This window comes from Phalangium opilio, unplaced genomic scaffold, assembly GCF_054372755.1.
Source record: "Phalangium opilio isolate 3A_F unplaced genomic scaffold, DU_Popi_V2 ptg000103l_1, whole genome shotgun sequence".
Taxonomy (NCBI): domain Eukaryota; kingdom Metazoa; phylum Arthropoda; class Arachnida; order Opiliones; family Phalangiidae; genus Phalangium; species Phalangium opilio.
Window position 1 is genome coordinate 2636851 of NW_028324205.1, and position 20302 is coordinate 2657152.

At 43.4% G+C, this 20302-nt stretch overlaps 19 non-coding genes across 19 annotated transcripts; all 19 read left to right on the plus strand.

Annotated features, from left to right (window-relative positions):
• The first annotated feature begins 1929 nt into the window (after positions 1-1929).
• Positions 1930-2002, plus strand: TRNAV-AAC (transfer RNA valine (anticodon AAC)). Its single transcript has one exon. It is a non-coding gene; the product is annotated as a tRNA-Val (tRNA).
• Positions 2003-2618: 616 nt separating this feature from the next.
• TRNAV-AAC (transfer RNA valine (anticodon AAC)) lies at positions 2619-2691 on the plus strand. Its single transcript has one exon. It is a non-coding gene; the product is annotated as a tRNA-Val (tRNA).
• A 340-nt stretch (positions 2692-3031) lies between these two features.
• TRNAV-AAC (transfer RNA valine (anticodon AAC)) lies at positions 3032-3104 on the plus strand. Its single transcript has one exon. It is a non-coding gene; the product is annotated as a tRNA-Val (tRNA).
• Positions 3105-3169: 65 nt separating this feature from the next.
• On the plus strand, positions 3170-3242 carry TRNAV-AAC (transfer RNA valine (anticodon AAC)). Its single transcript has one exon. It is a non-coding gene; the product is annotated as a tRNA-Val (tRNA).
• Positions 3243-3307: 65 nt separating this feature from the next.
• On the plus strand, positions 3308-3380 carry TRNAV-AAC (transfer RNA valine (anticodon AAC)). The gene has a single exon. It is a non-coding gene; the product is annotated as a tRNA-Val (tRNA).
• A 616-nt stretch (positions 3381-3996) lies between these two features.
• On the plus strand, positions 3997-4069 carry TRNAV-CAC (transfer RNA valine (anticodon CAC)). Its single transcript has one exon. It is a non-coding gene; the product is annotated as a tRNA-Val (tRNA).
• An 892-nt stretch (positions 4070-4961) lies between these two features.
• Positions 4962-5034, plus strand: TRNAV-AAC (transfer RNA valine (anticodon AAC)). The gene has a single exon. It is a non-coding gene; the product is annotated as a tRNA-Val (tRNA).
• Positions 5035-6063: 1029 nt separating this feature from the next.
• TRNAV-AAC (transfer RNA valine (anticodon AAC)) lies at positions 6064-6136 on the plus strand. The gene has a single exon. It is a non-coding gene; the product is annotated as a tRNA-Val (tRNA).
• Positions 6137-8130: 1994 nt separating this feature from the next.
• Positions 8131-8203, plus strand: TRNAV-AAC (transfer RNA valine (anticodon AAC)). Its single transcript has one exon. It is a non-coding gene; the product is annotated as a tRNA-Val (tRNA).
• A 616-nt stretch (positions 8204-8819) lies between these two features.
• Positions 8820-8892, plus strand: TRNAV-AAC (transfer RNA valine (anticodon AAC)). The gene has a single exon. It is a non-coding gene; the product is annotated as a tRNA-Val (tRNA).
• A 65-nt stretch (positions 8893-8957) lies between these two features.
• TRNAV-AAC (transfer RNA valine (anticodon AAC)) lies at positions 8958-9030 on the plus strand. Its single transcript has one exon. It is a non-coding gene; the product is annotated as a tRNA-Val (tRNA).
• A 616-nt stretch (positions 9031-9646) lies between these two features.
• TRNAV-AAC (transfer RNA valine (anticodon AAC)) lies at positions 9647-9719 on the plus strand. Its single transcript has one exon. It is a non-coding gene; the product is annotated as a tRNA-Val (tRNA).
• A 1443-nt stretch (positions 9720-11162) lies between these two features.
• TRNAV-AAC (transfer RNA valine (anticodon AAC)) lies at positions 11163-11235 on the plus strand. Its single transcript has one exon. It is a non-coding gene; the product is annotated as a tRNA-Val (tRNA).
• A 1994-nt stretch (positions 11236-13229) lies between these two features.
• Positions 13230-13302, plus strand: TRNAV-AAC (transfer RNA valine (anticodon AAC)). The gene has a single exon. It is a non-coding gene; the product is annotated as a tRNA-Val (tRNA).
• A 340-nt stretch (positions 13303-13642) lies between these two features.
• On the plus strand, positions 13643-13715 carry TRNAV-AAC (transfer RNA valine (anticodon AAC)). Its single transcript has one exon. It is a non-coding gene; the product is annotated as a tRNA-Val (tRNA).
• A 340-nt stretch (positions 13716-14055) lies between these two features.
• On the plus strand, positions 14056-14128 carry TRNAV-AAC (transfer RNA valine (anticodon AAC)). Its single transcript has one exon. It is a non-coding gene; the product is annotated as a tRNA-Val (tRNA).
• A 616-nt stretch (positions 14129-14744) lies between these two features.
• Positions 14745-14817, plus strand: TRNAV-CAC (transfer RNA valine (anticodon CAC)). The gene has a single exon. It is a non-coding gene; the product is annotated as a tRNA-Val (tRNA).
• An 892-nt stretch (positions 14818-15709) lies between these two features.
• On the plus strand, positions 15710-15782 carry TRNAV-AAC (transfer RNA valine (anticodon AAC)). The gene has a single exon. It is a non-coding gene; the product is annotated as a tRNA-Val (tRNA).
• A 1305-nt stretch (positions 15783-17087) lies between these two features.
• Positions 17088-17160, plus strand: TRNAV-AAC (transfer RNA valine (anticodon AAC)). Its single transcript has one exon. It is a non-coding gene; the product is annotated as a tRNA-Val (tRNA).
• The last annotated feature ends 3142 nt before the right edge of the window (positions 17161-20302 follow it).

Genomic DNA, 20302 nt, shown 5'->3' on the forward strand with positions numbered 1-20302 from the left:
GCATCTATGGTGTAGTGGTTATCACGTCCGCCTAACACGCGGAAGGTGCCAGGTTCGAGCCCTGGTAGAAACATGTTTTGACCATCGTGATGGGACATAATATTAAGCTAGCTCTCTTCAAAAACTAAAAATAACCACGTATCTATGGAATTGTGGTTATCACGTCCGCCTAACACGCGGAAGGGCCCAGGTTCGAGCCTTGTAGATACATGTTTTGACCATCGTGATGGGACATAATAATAAGCTAGCTCTCTTCAAAAACTCAAAATAACCACGTATCTATGGAATTGTGGTTATCAAGTCCGCTTTACACGCGGAAGATCCCAGGTTCGAGCCCTAGTAGATACATGTTTTGACCATCGTGATGGGACATAATAATAATCTAGACCTCTTGCAAAACTTCGAATTATCACGTATCTATGGTGTAGTGGTTATCACGTCCGCCTAACACGCGGAAGGTGCCAGGTTCGAGCCCTGGTAGAAACATGTTTTGACCATCGTGATGGGACATAATATTAAGCTAGCTCTCTTCAAAAACTCAAAATAACCACGTATCTATGGAATTGTGGTTATCACGTCCGCCTAACACGCGGAAGGGCCCAGGTTCGAGCCCTGGTAGATACATGTTTTGACCATCGTGATGGGACATAATAATAATCTAGATCTCTTGCAAAACTTTGTATTATCCCGCATCTATGGTGTAGTGGTTATCACGTCCGCCTAACACGCGGAAGGTGCCAGGTTCGAGCCCTGGTAGAAACATGTTTTGACCATCGTGATGGGACATAATATTAAGCTAGCTCTCTTCAAAAACTAAAAATAACCACGTATCTATGGAATTGTGGTTATCACGTCCGCCTAACACGCGGAAGGGCCCAGGTTCGAGCCTTGTAGATACATGTTTTGACCATCGTGATGGGACATAATAATAAGCTAGCTCTCTTCAAAAACTCAAAATAACCACGTATCTATGGAATTGTGGTTATCAAGTCCGCTTTACACGCGGAAGATCCCAGGTTCGAGCCCTAGTAGATACATGTTTTGACCATCGTGATGGGACATAATAATAATCTAGACCTCTTGCAAAACTTCGAATTATCACGTATCTATGGTGTAGTGGTTATCACGTCCGCCTAACACGCGGAAGGTGCCAGGTTCGAGCCCTGGTAGAAACATGTTTTGACCATCGTGATGGGACATAATATTAAGCTAGCTCTCTTCAAAAACTCAAAATAACCACGTATCTATGGAATTGTGGTTATCACGTCCGCCTAACACGCGGAAGGGCCCAGGTTCGAGCCCTGGTAGATACATGTTTTGACCATCGTGATGGGACATAATAATAATCTAGATCTCTTGCAAAACTTTGTATTATCCCGCATCTATGGTGTAGTGGTTATCACGTCCGCCTAACACGCGGAAGGTCCCAGGTTCGAGCCCTGTAGATGCACGTTTTGACCATCGTGATGGGTCATAATAATAAGCTAGCTCTCTTCAAAAACTCAAAATAACCACGTATCTATGGAATTGTGGTTATCAAGTCCGCTTTACACGCGGAAGGTCCCAGGTTTGAGCCCTAGTAGATACATGTTTTGACCATCGTGATGGGACATAATAATAATCTAGATCTCTTGCAAAACTTTGTATTATCGCGTATCTATGGTGTAGTGGTTATCACGTCCGCCTAACACGCGGAGGGTGGCAGGTTCGAGCCCTGGTAGAAACATGTTTTGACCATCGTGATGGGACATAATAATAAGCTAGCTCTCTTCAAAAACTCAAAATAACCACGTATCTATGGAATTGTGGTTATCAAGTCCGCTTTACACGCGGAAAGTCCCAGGTTCGAGCCCTAGTAGATACATGTTTTGACCATCGTGATGGGACATAATAATAATCTAGACCTCTTGCAAAACTTCGTATTATCACGTATCTATAGTGTAGTGGTTATCACGTCCGCCTAACACGCGGAAGGGCCCAGGTTCGAGCCCTGGTAGATACATGTTTTGACCATCGTGATGGGACATAATAATAATCTAGATCTCTTGCAAAACTTTGTATTATCCCGCATCTATGGTGTAGTGGTTATCACGTCCGCCTAACACGCGGAAGGTCCCAGGTTCGAGCCCTGTAGATGCACGTTTTGACCATCGTGATGGGTCATAATAATAAGCTAGCTCTCTTCAAAAACTCAAAATAACCACGTATCTATGGAATTGTGGTTATCAAGTCCGCTTTACACGCGGAAGGTCCCAGGTTTGAGCCCTAGTAGATACATGTTTTGACCATCGTGATGGGACATAATAATAATCTAGATCTCTTGCAAAACTTTGTATTATCGCGTATCTATGGTGTAGTGGTTATCACGTCCGCCTAACACGCGGAGGGTGGCAGGTTCGAGCCCTGGTAGAAACATGTTTTGACCATCGTGATGGGACATAATAATAAGCTAGCTCTCTTCAAAAACTCAAAATAACCACGTATCTATGGAATTGTGGTTATCAAGTCCGCTTTACACGCGGAAAGTCCCAGGTTCGAGCCCTAGTAGATACATGTTTTGACCATCGTGATGGGACATAATAATAATCTAGACCTCTTGCAAAACTTCGTATTATCACGTATCTATGGTGTAGTGGTTATCACGTCCGCCTAACACGCGGAAGGGCCCAGGTTCGAGCCCTGGTAGATACATGTTTTGACCATCGTGATGGGACATAATAATAATCTAGATCTCTTGCAAAACTTTGTATTATCCCGCATCTATGGTGTAGTGGTTATCACGTCCGCCTAACACGCGGAAGGTCCCAGGTTCGAGCCCTGTAGATGCACGTTTTGACCATCGTGATGGGTCATAATAATAAGCTAGCTCTCTTCAAAAACTCAAAATAACCACGTATGTATGGAATTGTAGTTATCAAGTCCGCTTTACACGCGGAAGGTCCCAGGTTCGAGCCATAGTAGATACATGTTTTGACCATCGTGATGGGACATAATAATAATCTAGATCTCTTGCAAAACTTCGTATTATCACGTATCTATGGTGTAGTGGTTATCACGTCCGCCTAACACGCGGAAGGTCCCAGGTTCGTGCCCTGGTAGATACATGTTTTGACCATCGTGATGGGACATAATAATAATCTAGATCTCTCGCAAAACTTTGTATTATCATGTATCTATGGTGTAGTGGTTATCACGTCCGCCTAACACGCGGAAGGTTCCAGGTTCGAGTCCTAGTAGATACATGTTTTGACCATCGTGATGGGACATAATAATAATCTAGACCTCTTGCAAAACTTCGTATTACCACGTATCTATGGTGTAGTGGTTATCACTTCCGCCTAACACGCGGAAGGGCCCAGGTTCGAGCCCTGGTAGATACATGTTTTGACCATCGTGATGGGACATAATAATAATATAGATCTCTTGCAAAACTTTGTATTATCCCGCATCTATGGTGTAGTGGTTATCACGTCCGCCTAACACGCGGAAGGTCCCAGGTTCGAGCCTTGTAGATACATGTTTTGACCATCGTGATGGGACATAATAATAAGCTAGCTCTCTTCAAAAACTCAAAATAACCACGTATGTATGGAATTGTAGTTTTCAAGTCCGCTTTACACGCGTAAGGTCCCAGGTTCGAGCCCTAGTAGATATATGTTTTGACCATCGTGATGGGACATAATAATAATCTAGATCTCTTGCAAAACTTTCAATTATCACGTATCTATGGTGTAGTGGTTATTACGTCCGCCTAACACGCGGAAGGTCCCAGGTTCGAGCCCTGGAAGATACATGTTTAGACCATCGTGATGGGACATAATAATAAGCTAGCTCTCTTCAAAAACTCAAAATAACCACGTATCTATGGAATTGTGGTTATCAAGTCCGCTTTACACGCGGTAGGTCCCAGGTTCGAGCTCTAGTAGATACATGTTTTGACCATCGTGATGGGACATAATAATAATCTAGATCTCTTGCAAAACTTTGTACTATCACGTATCTATGGTGTAGTGGTTATCACGTCCGCCTCACACGCGGAAGGTCCCAGGTTCGAGCCCTGGTAGATACATGTTTTGACCATCGTCATGGGACATAATAATAATCTAGATCTCTTGCAAAACTTTGCATTATCCCGTATCTAAGGTGTAGTGGTTATCACGTCCGCCTAACACGCGGAAGGTCCCAGGTTCGAGCCTTGTAGATACATGTTTTGACCATCGTGATGGGACATAATAATAAGCTAGCTCTCTTCAAAAACTCAAAATAACCACGTATGTATGGAATTGTAGTTATCAAGTCCGCTTTACACGCGTAAGGTCCCAGGTTCGAGCCCTAGTAGATATATGTTTTGACCATCGTGATGGGTCATAATAATAATCTAGATCTCTTGCAAAACTCTCTATTATCACCTATCTATGGTGTAGTGGTTATTACGTCCACCTAACACGCGGAAGGTCCCAGGTTCGAGCCCTGGAAGATACATGTTTACACCCTCGTGATGGGACATAATAATAAGCTAGCTCTCTTCAAAAACTCAAAATAACCACGTATCTATGGAATTGTGGTTATCAAGTCCGCTTTACACGCGGAAGGTCCCAGGTTTGAGCCCTAGTAGATACATGTTTTGACCATCGTGATGGGACATAATAATAATCTAGATCTCTTGCAAAACTTTGTATTATCGCGTATCTATGGTGTAGTGGTTATCACGTCCGCCTAACACGCGGAGGGTGGCAGGTTCGAGCCCTGGTAGAAACATGTTTTGACCATCGTGATTGGACATAATAATAAGCTAGCTCTCTTCAAAAACTCAAAATAACCACGTATCTATGGAATTGTGGTTATCAAGTCCGCTTTACACGCGGAAAGTCCCAGGTTCGAGCCCTAGTAGATACATGTTTTGACCATCGTGATGGGACATAATAATAATCTAGACCTCTTGCAAAACTTCGTATTATCACGTATCTATGGTGTAGTGGTTATCACGTCCGCCTAACACGCGGAAGGGCCCAGGTTCGAGCCCTGGTAGATACATGTTTTGACCATCGTGATGGGACATAATAATAATCTAGATCTCTTGCAAAACTTTGTATTATCCCGCATCTATGGTGTAGTGGTTATCACGTCCGCCTAACACGCGGAAGGTGCCAGGTTCGAGCCCTGGTAGAAACATGTTTTGACCATCGTGATGGGACATAATATTAAGCTAGCTCTCTTCAAAAACTCAAAATAACCACGTATCTATGGAATTGTGGTTATCACGTCCGCCTAACACGCGGAAGGGCCCAGGTTCGAGCCTTGTAGATACATGTTTTGACCATCGTGATGGGACATAATAATAAGCTAGCTCTCTTCAAAAACTCAAAATAACCACGTATCTATGGAATTGTGGTTATCAAGTCCGCTTTACACGCGGAAGGGCCCAGGTTCGAGCCCTGGTAGATACATGTTTTGACCATCGTGATGGGACATAATAATAATCTAGATCTCTTGCAAAACTTTGTATTATCCCGCATCTATGGTGTAGTGGTTATCACGTCCGCCTAACACGCGGAAGGTCCCAGGTTCGAGCCCTGTAGATGCACGTTTTGACCATCGTGATGGGTCATAATAATAAGCTAGCTCTCTTCAAAAACTCAAAATAACCACTTATCTATGGAATTGTGGTTATCAAGTCCGCTTTACACGCGGAAGGTCCCAGGTTTGAGCCCTAGTAGATACATGTTTTGACCATCGTGATGGGACATAATAATAATCTAGATCTCTTGCAAAACTTTGTATTATCGCGTATCTATGGTGTAGTGGTTATCACGTCCGCCTAACACGCGGAGGGTGGCAGGTTCGAGCCCTGGTAGAAACATGTTTTGACCATCGTGATGGGACATAATAATAAGCTAGCTCTCTTCAAAAACTCAAAATAACCACGTATCTATGGAATTGTGGTTATCAAGTCCGCTTTACACGCGGAAAGTCCCAGGTTCGAGCCCTAGTAGATACATGTTTTGACCATCGTGATGGGACATAATAATAATCTAGACCTCTTGCAAAACTTCGTATTATCACGTATCTATGGTGTAGTGGTTATCACGTCCGCCTAACACGCGGAAGGGCCCAGGTTCGAGCCCTGGTAGATACATGTTTTGACCATCGTGATGGGACATAATAATAATCTAGATCTCTTGCAAAACTTTGTATTATCCCGCATCTATGGTGTAGTGGTTATCACGTCCGCCTAACACGCGGAAGGTCCCAGGTTCGAGCCCTGTAGATGCACGTTTTGACCATCGTGATGGGTCATAATAATAAGCTAGCTCTCTTCAAAAACTCAAAATAACCACGTATGTATGGAATTGTAGTTATCAAGTCCGCTTTACACGCGTAAGGTCCCAGGTTCGAGCCCTAGTAGATACATGTTTTGACCATCGTGATGGGACATAATAATAAGCTAGCTCTCTTCAAAAACTCAAAATAACCACGTATGTATGGAATTGTAGTTTTCAAGTCCGCTTTACACGCGTAAGGTCCCAGGTTCGAGCCCTAGTAGATATATGTTTTGACCATCGTGATGGGACATAATAATAATCTAGATCTCTTGCAAAACTTTGTATTATCGCGTATCTATGGTGTAGTGGTTATCACGTCCGCCTAACACGCGGAAGGTGCCAGGTTCGAGCCCTGGTAGAAACATGTTTTGACCATCGTGATGGGACATAATATTAAGCTAGCTCTCTTCAAAAACTCAAAATAACCACGTATCTATGGAATTGTGGTTATCAAGTCCGCTTTACACGCGGAAGGTCCCAGGTTCGAGCCCTAGTAGATACATGTTTTGACCATCGTGATGGGACATAATAATAATCTAGACCTCTTGCAAAACTTCGTATTATCACGTATCTATGGTGTAGTGGTTATCACGTCCGCCTAACACGCGGAAGGTGCCAGGTTCGAGCCCTGGTAGAAACATGTTTTGACCATCGTGATGGGACATAATATTAAGCTAGCTCTCTTCAAAAACTCAAAATAACCACGTATCTGTGGAATTGTGGTTATCACGTCCGCCTAACACGCGGAAGGGCCCAGGTTCGAGCCTTGTAGATACATGTTTTGACCATCGTGATGGGACATAATAATAAGCTAGCTCTCTTCAAAAACTCAAAATAACCACGTATCTATGGAATTGTGGTTATCAAGTCCGCTTTACACGCGGAAGGTCCCAGGTTCGAGCCCTAGTAGATACATGTTTTGACCATCGTGATGGGACATAATAATAATCTAGACCTCTTGCAAAACTTCGTATTATCACGTATCTATGGTGTAGTGGTTATCACGTCCGCCTAACACGCGGAAGGTGCCAGGTTCGAGCCCTGGTAGAAACATGTTTTGACCATCGTGATGGGACATAATATTAAGCTAGCTCTCTTCAAAAACTCAAAATAACCACGTATCTATGGAATTGTGGTTATCACGTCCGCCTAACACGCGGAAGGGCCCAGGTTCGAGCCCTGGTAGATACATGTTTTGACCATCGTGATGGGACATAATAATAATCTAGATCTCTTGCAAAACTTTGTATTATCCCGCATCTATGGTGTAGTGGTTATCACGTCCGCCTAACACGCGGAAGGTCCCAGGTTCGAGCCCTGTAGATGCACGTTTTGACCATCGTGATGGGTCATAATAATAAGCTAGCTCTCTTCAAAAACTCAAAATAACCACGTATCTATGGAATTGTGGTTATCAAGTCCGCTTTACACGCGGAAGGTCCCAGGTTTGAGCCCTAGTAGATACATGTTTTGACCATCGTGATGGGACATAATAATAATCTAGATCTCTTGCAAAACTTTGTATTATCGCGTATCTATGGTGTAGTGGTTATCACGTCCGCCTAACACGCGGAGGGTGGCAGGTTCGAGCCCTGGTAGAAACATGTTTTGACCATCGTGATGGGACATAATAATAAGCTAGCTCTCTTCAAAAACTCAAAATAACCACGTATCTATGGAATTGTGGTTATCAAGTCCGCTTTACACGCGGAAAGTCCCAGGTTCGAGCCCTAGTAGATACATGTTTTGACCATCGTGATGGGACATAATAATAATCTAGATCTCTTGCAAAACTTCGTATTATCACGTATCTATGGTGTAGTGGTTATCACGTCCGCCTAACACGCGGAAGGGCCCAGGTTCGAGCCCTGGTAGATACATGTTTTGACCATCGTGATGGGACATAATAATAATCTAGATCTCTTGCAAAACTTTGTATTATCCCGCATCTATGGTGTAGTGGTTATCACGTCCGCCTAACACGCGGAAGGTCCCAGGTTCGAGCCCTGTAGATGCACGTTTTGACCATCGTGATGGGTCATAATAATAAGCTAGCTCTCTTCAAAAACTCAAAATAACCACGTATGTATGGAATTGTAGTTATCAAGTCCGCTTTACACGCGTAAGGTCCCAGGTTCGAGCCCTAGTAGATAAATGTTTTGACCATCGTGATGGGACATAATAATAATCTGGATCTCTTGCAAAACTTTGTATTATCACGTATCTATTGTGTAGTGGTTATCACTTCCGCCTAACACGCGGAAGGTGCAAGGTTCGAGCCCTGGAAGAAACATGTTTTGACCATCGTGATGGGACATAATAATAAGCTAGCTCTCTTCAAAAACTCAAAATGACCACGTATCTATGGAATTGTTGTTATCAAGTCCGCTTTACACGCGGAAGGTCCCAGGTTCGAGCCATAGTAGATACATGTTTTGACCATCGTGATGGGACATAATAATAATCTAGATCTCTTGCAAAACTTCGTATTATCACGTATCTATGGTGTAGTGGTTATCACGTCCGCCTAACACGCGGAAGGTCCCAGGTTCGTGCCCTGGTAGATACATGTTTTGACCATCGTGATGGGACATAATAATAATCTAGATCTCTCGCAAAACTTTGTATCATCATGTATCTATGGTGTAGTGGTTATCACGTCCGCCTAACACGCGGAAGGTTCCAGGTTCGAGCCCTAGTAGATACATGTTTTGACCATCGTGATGGGACATAATAATAATCTAGACCTCTTGCAAAACTTCGTATTACCACGTATCTATGGTGTAGTGGTTATCACGTCCGCCTAACACGCGGAAGGTCCCAGGTTCGAGCCTTGTAGATACATGTTTTGAACATCGTGATGTGACATAATAATAAGCTAGCTCTCTTCAAAAACTCAAAATAACCACGTTTCTATGGAATTGTGGTTATCAAGTCCGCTTTACACGCGGAAGGTCCCAGGTTCGAGCCCTAGTAGATACATGTTTTGACCATCGTGATGGGACATAATAATAATCTAGACCTCTTGCAAAACTTCGTATTATCACGTATCTGTGGTGTAGTGGTTATCACGTCCGCCTAACACGCGGAAGGTGCCAGGTTCGAGCCCTGGTAGAAACATGTTTTGACCATCGTGATGGGACATAATAATAAGCTAGCTCTCTTCAAAAACTCAAAATAACCACGTATCTATGGAATTGTGGTTATCAAGTCCGCTTTACACGCGGAAGATCCCAGGTTCGAGCCCTAGTAGATACATGTTTTGACCATCGTGATGGGACATAATAATAATCTAGACCTCTTGCAAAACTTCGTATTATCACGTATCTATGGTGTAGTGGTTATCACGTCCGCCTAACACGCGGAAGGGCCCAGGTTCGAGCCCTGGTAGATACATGTTTTGACCATCGTGATGGGACATAATAATAATCTAGATCTCTTGCAAAACTTTGTATTATCCCGCATCTATGGTGTAGTGGTTATCACGTCCGCCTAACACGCGGAAGGTCCCAGGTTCGAGCCCTGTAGATGCACGTTTTGACCATCGTGATGGGTCATAATAATAAGCTAGCTCTCTTCAAAAACTCAAAATAACCACGTATGTATGGAATTGTAGTTATCAAGTCCGCTTTACACGCGTAAGGTCCCAGGTTCGAGCCCTAGTAGATACATGTTTTGACCATCGTGATGGGACATAATTATAATCTAGATCTCTTGCAAAACTTTGTATTATCACGTATCTATGGTGTAGTGGTTATCACGTCCGCCTAACACGCGGAAGGTGCCAGGTTCGAGCCCTGGTAGAAACATGTTTTGACCATCGTGATGGGACATAATAATAAGCTAGCTCTCTTCAAAAACTCAAAATAACCACGTATCTATGGAATTGTGGTTATCAAGTCCGCTTTACACGCGGAAGGTCCCAGGTTCGAGCCCTAGTAGATACATGTTTTGACCATCGTGATGGGACATAATAATAATCTAGACCTCTTGCAAAACTTCGTATTATCACGTATCTATGGTGTAGTGGTTATCACGTCCGCCTAACACGCGGAAGGTGCCAGGTTCGAGCCCTGGTAGAAACATGTTTTGACCATCGTGATGGGACATAATATTAAGCTAGCTCTCTTCAAAAACTCAAAATAACCACGTATCTATGGAATTGTGGTTATCACGTCCGCCTAACACGCGGAAGGGCCCAGGTTCGAGCCCTGGTAGATACATGTTTTGACCATCGTGATGGGACATAATAATAATCTAGATCTCATGCAAAACTTTGTATTATCCCGCATCTATGGTGTAGTGGTTATCACGTCCGCCTAACACGCGGAAGGTCCCAGGTTCGAGCCCTGTAGATGCACGTTTTGACCATCGTGATGGGTCATAATAATAAGCTAGCTCTCTTCAAAAACTCAAAATAACCACGTATCTATGGAATTGTGGTTATCAAGTCCGCTTTACACGCGGAAGGTCCCAGGTTTGAGCCCTAGTAGATACATGTTTTGACCATCGTGATGGGACATAATAATAATCTAGATCTCTTGCAAAACTTTGTATTATCGCGTATCTATGGTGTAGTGGTTATCACGTCCGCCTAACACGCGGAGGGTGGCAGGTTCGAGCCCTGGTAGAAACATGTTTTGACCATCGTGATGGGACATAATAATAAGCTAGCTCTCTTCAAAAACTCAAAATAACCACGTATCTATGGAATTGTGGTTATCAAGTCCGCTTTACACGCGGAAAGTCCCAGGTTCGAGCCCTAGTAGATACATGTTTTGACCATCGTGATGGGACATAATAATAATCTAGACCTCTTGCAAAACTTCGTATTATCACGTATCTATTGTGTAGTGGTTATCACGTCCGCCTAACACGCGGAAGGGCCCAGGTTCGAGCCCTGGTAGATACATGTTTTGACCATCGTGATGGGACATAATAATAATCTAGATCTCTAGCAAAACTTTGTATTATCCCGCATCTATGGTGTAGTGGTTATCACGTCCGCCTAACACGCGGAAGGTCCCAGGTTCGAGCCCTGTAGATGCACGTTTTGACCATCGTGATGGGTCATAATAATAAGCTAGCTCTCTTCAAAAACTCAAAATAACCACGTATGTATGGAATTGTAGTTATCAAGTCCGCTTTACACGCGTAAGGTCCCAGGTTCGAGCCCTAGTAGATACATGTTTTGACCATCGTGATGGGACATAATAATAAGCTAGCTCTCTTCAAAAACTCAAAATAACCACGTATGTATGGAATTGTAGTTTTCAAGTCCGCTTTACACGCGTAAGGTCCCAGGTTCGAGCCCTAGTAGATATATGTTTTGACCATCGTGATGGGACATAATAATAATCTAGATCTCTTGCAAAACTTTGTATTATCGCGTATCTATGGTGTAGTGGTTATCACGTCCGCCTAACACGCGGAAAGTGCCAGGTTCGAGCCCTGGTAGAAACATGTTTTGACCATCGTGATGGGACATAATATTAAGCTAGCTCTCTTCAAAAACTCAAAATAACCACGTATGTATGGAATTGTAGTTTTCAAGTCCGCTTTACACGCGGAAGGTCCCAGGTTCGAGCCCTAGTAGATACATGTTTTGACCATCGTGATGGGACATAATAATAATCTAGACCTCTTGCAAAACTTCGTATTATCACGTATCTATGGTGTAGTGGTTATCACGTCCGCCTAACACGCGGAAAGTGCCAGGTTCGAGCCCTGGTAGAAACATGTTTTGACCATCGTGATGGGACATAATATTAAGCTAGCTCTCTTCAAAAACTAAAAATAACCACGTATCTATGGAATTGTGGTTATCACGTCCGCCTAACACGCGGAAGGGCCCAGGTTCGAGCCTTGTAGATACATGTTTTGACCATCGTGATGGGACATAATAATAAGCTAGCTCTCTTCAAAAACTCAAAATAACCACGTATCTATGGAATTGTGGTTATCAAGTCCGCTTTACACGCGGAAGGTCCCAGGTTCGAGCCCTAGTAGATACATGTTTTGACCATCGTGATGGGACATAATAATAATCTAGACCTCTTGCAAAACTTCGAATTATCACGTATCTATGGTGTAGTGGTTATCACGTCCGCCTAACAAGCGGAAGGTGCCAGGTTCGAGCCCTGGTAGAAACATGTTTTGACCATCGTGATGGGACATAATATTAAGCTAGCTCTCTTCAAAAACTCAAAATAACCACGTATATATGGAATTGTGGTTATCACGTCCGCCTAACACGCGGAAGGGCCCAGGTTCGAGCCCTGGTAGATACATGTTTTGACCATCGTGATGGGACATAATAATAATCTAGATCTCTTGCAAAACTTTGTATTATCCCGCATCTATGGTGTAGTGGTTATCACGTCCGCCTAACACGCGGAAGGTCCCAGGTTCGAGCCCTGTAGATGCACGTTTTGACCATCGTGATGGGTCATAATAATAAGCTAGCTCTCTTCAAAAACTCAAAATAACCACGTATCTATGGAATTGTGATTATCAAGTCCGCTTTACACGCGGAAGGTCCCAGGTTTGAACCCTAGTAGACACATGTTTTGACCATCGTGATGGGACATAATAATAATCTAGATCTCTTGCAAAACTTTGTATTATCGCGTATCTATGGTGTAGTGGTTATCACGTCCGCCTAACACGCGGAGGGTGGCAGGTTCGAGCCCTGGTAGAAACATGTTTTGACCATCGTGATGGGACATAATAATAAGCTAGCTCTCTTCAAAAACTCAAAATAACCACGTATCTATGGAATTGTGGTTATCAAGTCCGCTTTACACGCGGAAAGTCCCAGGTTCGAGCCCTAGTAGATACATGTTTTGACCATCGTGATGGGACATAATAATAATCTAGACCTCTTGCAAAACTTCGTATTATCACGTATCTATGGTGTAGTGGTTATCACGTCCGCCTAACACGCGGAAGGGCCCAGGTTCGAGCCCTGGTAGATACATGTTTTGACCATCGTGATGGGACATAATAATAATCTAGATCTCTTGCAAAACTTTGTATTATCCCGCATCTATGGTGTAGTGGTTATCACGTCCGCCTAACACGCGGAAGGTCCCAGGTTCGAGCCCTGTAGATGCACGTTTTGACCATCGTGATGGGTCATAATAATAAGCTAGCTCTCTTCAAAAACTCAAAATAACCACGTATGTATGGAATTGTAGTTATCAAGTCCGCTTTACACGCGGAAGGTCCCAGGTTCGAGCCATAGTAGATACATGTTTTGACCATCGTGATGGGACATAATAATAATCTAGATCTCTTGCAAAACTTCGTATTATCACGTATCTATGGTGTAGTGGTTATCACGTCCGCCTAACACGCGGAAGGTCCCAGGTTCGTGCCCTGGTAGATACATGTTTTGACCATCGTGATGGGACATAATAATAATGTAGATCTCTCGCAAAACTTTGTATTATCATGTATCTATGGTGTAGTGGTTATCACGTCCGCCTAACACGCGGAAGGTCCCAGGTTCGAGCCTTGTAGATACATGTTTTGACCATCGTGATGGGACATAATAATAAGCTAGCTCTCTTCAAAAACTCAAAATAACCACGTATGTATGGAATTGTAGTTTTCAAGTCCGCTTTACACGCGGTAGGTCCCAGGTTCGAGTCCTAGTAGATACATGTTTTGACCATCGTGATGGGACATAATAATAATCTAGACCTCTTGCAAAACTTCGTATTACCACGTATCTATGGTGTAGTGGTTATCACTTCCGCCTAACACGCGGAAGGGCCCAGGTTCGAGCCCTGGTAGATACATGTTTTGACCATCGTGATGGGACATAATAATAATATAGATCTCTTGCAAAACTTTGTATTATCCCGCATCTATGGTGTAGTGGTTATCACGTCCGCCTAACACGCGGAAGGTCCCAGGTTCGAGCCTTGTAGATACATGTTTTGACCATCGTGATGGGACATAATAATAAGCTAGCTCTCTTCAAAAACTCAAAATAACCACGTATGTATGGAATTGTAGTTTTCAAGTCCGCTTTACACGCGTAAGGTCCCAGGTTCGAGCCCTAGTAGATATATGTTTTGACCATCGTGATGGGACATAATAATAATCTAGATCTCTTGCAAAACTTTCAATTATCACGTATCTATGGTGTAGTGGTTATTACGTCCGCCTAACACGCGGAAGGTCCCAGGTTCGAGCCCTGGAAGATACATGTTTAGACCATCGTGATGGGACATAATAATAAGCTAGCTCTCTTCAAAAACTCAAAATAACCACGTATCTATGGAATTGTGGTTATCAAGTCCGCTTTACACGCGGTAGGTCCCAGGTTCGAGCTCTAGTAGATACATGTTTTGACCATCGTGATGGGACATAATAATAATCTAGATCTCTTGCAAAACTTTGTACTATCACGTATCTATGGTGTAGTGGTTATCACGTCCGCCTCACACGCGGAAGGTCCCAGGTTCGAGCCCTGGTAGATACATGTTTTGACCATCGTCATGGGACATAATAATAATCTAGATCTCTTGCAAAACTTTGCATTATCCCGTATCTAAGGTGTAGTGGTTATCACGTCCGCCTAACACGCGGAAGGTCCCAGGTTCGAGCCTTGTAGATACATGTTTTGACCATCGTGATGGGACATAATAATAAGCTAGCTCTCTTCAAAAACTCAAAATAACCACGTATGTATGGAATTGTAGTTATCAAGTCCGCTTTACACGCGTAAGGTCCCAGGTTCGAGCCCTAGTAGATATATGTTTTGACCATCGTGATGGGACATAATAATAATCTAGATCTCTTGCAAAACTCTCTATTATCACCTATCTATGGTGTAGTGGTTATTACGTCCACCTAACACGCGGAAGGTCCCAGGTTCGAGCCCTGGAAGATACATGTTTACACCCTCGTGATGGGACATAATAATAAGCTAGCTCTCTTCAAAAACTCAAAATAACCACGTATCTATGGAATTGTGGTTATCAAGTCCGCTTTACACGCGGAAGGTCCCAGGTTTGAGCCCTAGTAGATACATGTTTTGACCATCGTGATGGGACATAATAATAATCTAGATCTCTTGCAAAACTTTGTATTATCGCGTATCTATGGTGTAGTGGTTATCACGTCCGCCTTACACGCGGAGGGTGGCAGGTTCGAGCCCTGGTAGAAACATGTTTTGACCATCGTGATGGGACATAATAATAAGCTAGCTCTCTTCAAAAACTCAAAATAACCACGTATCTATGGAATTGTGGTTATCAAGTCCGCTTTACACGCGGAAAGTCCCAGGTTCGAGCCCTAGTAGATACATGTTTTGACCATCGTGATGGGACATAATAATAATCTAGACCTCTTGCAAAACTTCGTATTATCACGTATCTATGGTGTAGTGGTTATCACGTCCGCCTAACACGCGGAAGGGCCCAGGTTCGAGCCCTGGTAGATACATGTTTTGACCATCGTGATGGGACATAATAATAATCTAGATCTCTTGCAAAACTTTGTATTATCCCGCATCTATGGTGTAGTGGTTATCACGTCCGCCTAACACGCGGAAGGTGCCAGGTTCGAGCCCTGGTAGAAACATGTTTTGACCATCGTGATGGGACATAATATTAAGCTAGCTCTCTTCAAAAACTCAAAATAACCACGTATCTATGGAATTGTGGTTATCACGTCCGCCTAACACGCGGAAGGGCCCAGGTTCGAGCCTTGTAGATACATGTTTTGACCATCGTGATGGGACATAATAATAAGCTAGCTCTCTTCAAAAACTCAAAATAACCACGTATCTATGGAATTGTGGTTATCAAGTCCGCTTTACACGCGGAAGGTCCCAGGTTCGAGCCCTAGTAGATACATGTTTTGACCATCGTGATGGGACATAATAATAATCTAGACCTCTTGCAAAACTTCGTATTATCACGTATCTATGGTGTAGTGGTTATCACGTCCGCCTAACACGCGGAAGGTGCCAGGTTCGAGCCCTGGTAGAAACATGTTTTGACCATCGTGATGGGACATAATATTAAGCTAGCTCTCTTCAAAAACTCAAAATAACCACGTATCTATGGAATTGTGGTTATCACGTCCGCCTAACACGCGGAAGGGCCCAGGTTCGAGCCCTGGTAGATACATGTTTTGACCATCGTGATGGGACATAATAATAATCTAGATCTCTTGCAAAACTTTGTATTATCCCGCATCTATGGTGTAGTGGTTATCACGTCCGCCTAACACGCGGAAGGTCCCAGGTTCGAGCCCTGTAGATGCACGTTTTGACCATCGTGATGGGTCATAATAATAAGCTAGCTCTCTTCAAAAACTCAAAATAACCACTTATCTATGGAATTGTGGTTATCAAGTCCGCTTTACACGCGGAAGGTCCCAGGTTTGAGCCCTAGTAGATACATGTTTTGACCATCGTGATGGGACATAATAATAATCTAGATCTCTTGCAAAACTTTGTATTATCGCGTATCTATGGTGTAGTGGTTATCACGTCCGCCTAACACGCGGAGGGTGGCAGGTTCGAGACCTGGTAGAAACATGTTTTGACCATCGTGATGGGACATAATAATAAGCTAGCTCTCTTCAAAAACTCAAAATAACCACGTATCTATGGAATTGTGGTTATCAAGTCCGCTTTACACGCGGAAAGTCCCAGGTTCGAGCCCTAGTAGATACATGTTTTGACCATCGTGATGGGACATAATAATAATCTAGACCTCTTGCAAAACTTCGTATTATCACGTATCTATGGTGTAGTGGTTATCACGTCCGCCTAACACGCGGAAGGGCCCAGGTTCGAGCCCTGGTAGATACATGTTTTGACCATCGTGATGGGACATAATAATAATCTAGATCTCTTGCAAAACTTTGTATTATCCCGCATCTATGGTGTAGTGGTTATCACGTCCGCCTAACACGCGAAAGGTCCCAGGTTCGAGCCCTGTAGATGCACGTTTTGACCATCGTGATGGGTCATAATAATAAGCTAGCTCTCTTCAAAAACTCAAAATAACCACGTATGTATGGAATTGTAGTTATCAAGTCCGCTTTACACGCGTAAGGTCCCAGGTTCGAGCCCTAGTAGATACATGTTTTGACCATCGTGATGGGACATAATAATAAGCTAGCTCTCTTCAAAAACTCAAAATAACCACGTATGTATGGAATTGTAGTTTTCAAGTCCGCTTTACACGCGTAAGGTCCCAGGTTCGAGCCCTAGTAGATATATGTTTTGACCATCGTGATGGGACATAATAATAATCTAGATCTCTTGCAAAACTTTGTATTATCGCGTATCTATGGTGTAGTGGTTATCACGTCCGCCTAACACGCGGAAGGTGCCAGGTTCGAGCCCTGGTAGAAACATGTTTTGACCATCGTGATGGGACATAATATTAAGCTAGCTCTCTTCAAAAACTCAAAATAACCACGTATCTATGGAATTGTGGTTATCAAGTCCGCTTTACACGCGGAAGGTCCCAGGTTCGAGCCCTAGTAGATACATGTTTCGACCATCGTGATGGGACATAATAATAATCTAGACCTCTTGCAAAACTTCGTATTATCACGTATCTATGGTGTAGTGGTTATCACGTCCGCCTAACACGCGGAAGGTGCCAGGTTCGAGCCCTGGTAGAAACATGTTTTGACCATCGTGATGGGACATAATATTAAGCTAGCTCTCTTCAAAAACTCAAAATAACCACGTATCTGTGGAATTGTGGTTATCACGTCCGCCTAACACGCGGAAGGGCCCAGGTTCGAGCCTTGTAGATACATGTTTTGACCATCGTGATGGGACATAATAATAAGCTAGCTCTCTTCAAAAACTCAAAATAACCACGTATCTATGGAATTGTGGTTATCAAGTCCGCTTTACACGCGGAAGGTCCCAGGTTCGAGCCCTAGTAGATACATGTTTTGACCATCGTGATGGGACATAATAATAATCTAGACCTCTTGCAAAACTTCGTATTATCACGTATCTATGGTGTAGTGGTTATCACGTCCGCCTAACACGCGGAAGGTGCCAGGTTCGAGCCCTGGTAGAAACATGTTTTGACCATCGTGATGGGACATAATATTAAGCTAGCTCTCTTCAAAAACTCAAAATAACCACGTATCTATGGAATTGTGGTTATCACGTCCGCCTAACACGCGGAAGGGCCCAGGTTCGAGCCCTGGTAGATACATGTTTTGACCATCGTGATGGGACATAATAATAATCTAGATCTCTTGCAAAACTTTGTATTATCCCGCATCTATGGTGTAGTGGTTATCACGTCCGCCTAACACGCGGAAGGTGCCAGGTTCGAGCCCTGGTAGAAACATGTTTTGACCATCGTGATGGGACATAATATTAAGCTAGCTCTCTTCAAAAACTAAAAATAACCACGTATCTATGGAATTGTGGTTATCACGTCCGCCTAACACGCGGAAGGGCCCAGGTTCGAGCCTTGTAGATACATGTTTTGACCATCGTGATGGGACATAATAATAAGCTAGCTCTCTTCAAAAACTCAAAATAACCACGTATCTATGGAATTGTGGTTATCAAGTCCGCTTTACACGCGGAAGATCCCAGGTTCGAGCCCTAGTAGATACATGTTTTGACCATCGTGATGGGACATAATAATAATCTAGACCTCTTGCAAAACTTCGAATTATCACGTATCTATGGTGTAGTGGTTATCACGTCCGCCTAACACGCGGAAGGTGCCAGGTTCGAGCCCTGGTAGAAACATGTTTTGACCATCGTGATGGGACATAATATTAAGCTAGCTCTCTTCAAAAACTCAAAATAACCACGTATCTATGGAATTGTGGTTATCACGTCCGCCTAACACGCGGAAGGGCCCAGGTTCGAGCCCTGGTAGATACATGTTTTGACCATCGTGATGGGACATAATAATAATCTAGATCTCTTGCAAAACTTTGTATTATCCCGCATCTATGGTGTAGTGGTTATCACGTCCGCCTAACACGCGGAAGGTGCCAGGTTCGAGCCCTGGTAGAAACATGTTTTGACCATCGTGATGGGACATAATATTAAGCTAGCTCTCTTCAAAAACTAAAAATAACCACGTATCTATGGAATTGTGGTTATCACGTCCGCCTAACACGCGGAAGGGCCCAGGTTCGAGCCTTGTAGATACATGTTTTGACCATCGTGATGGGACATAATAATAAGCTAGCTCTCTTCAAAAACTCAAAATAACCACGTATCTATGGAATTGTGGTTATCAAGTCCGCTTTACACGCGGAAGATCCCAGGTTCGAGCCCTAGTAGATACATGTTTTGACCATCGTGATGGGACATAATAATAATCTAGACCTCTTGCAAAACTTCGAATTATCACGTATCTATGGTGTAGTGGTTATCACGTCCGCCTAACACGCGGAAGGTGCCAGGTTCGAGCCCTGGTAGAAACATGTTTTGACCATCGTGATGGGACATAATATTAAGCTAGCTCTCTTCAAAAACTCAAAATAACCACGTATCTATGGAATTGTGGTTATCACGTCCGCCTAACACGCGGAAGGGCCCAGGTTCGAGCCCTGGTAGATACATGTTTTGACCATCGTGATGGGACATAATAATAATCTAGATCTCTTGCAAAACTTTGTATTATCCCGCATCTATGGTGTAGTGGTTATCACGTCCGCCTAACACGCGGAAGGTCCCAGGTTCGAGCCCTGTAGATGCACGTTTTGACCATCGTGATGGGTCATAATAATAAGCTAGCTCTCTTCAAAAACTCAAAATAACCACGTATCTATGGAATTGTGGTTATCAAGTCCGCTTTACACGCGGAAGGTCCCAGGTTTGAGCCCTAGTAGATACATGTTTTGACCATCGTGATGGGACATAATAATAATCTAGATCTCTTGCAAAACTTTGTATTATCGCGTATCTATGGTGTAGTGGTTATCACGTCCGCCTAACACGCGGAGGG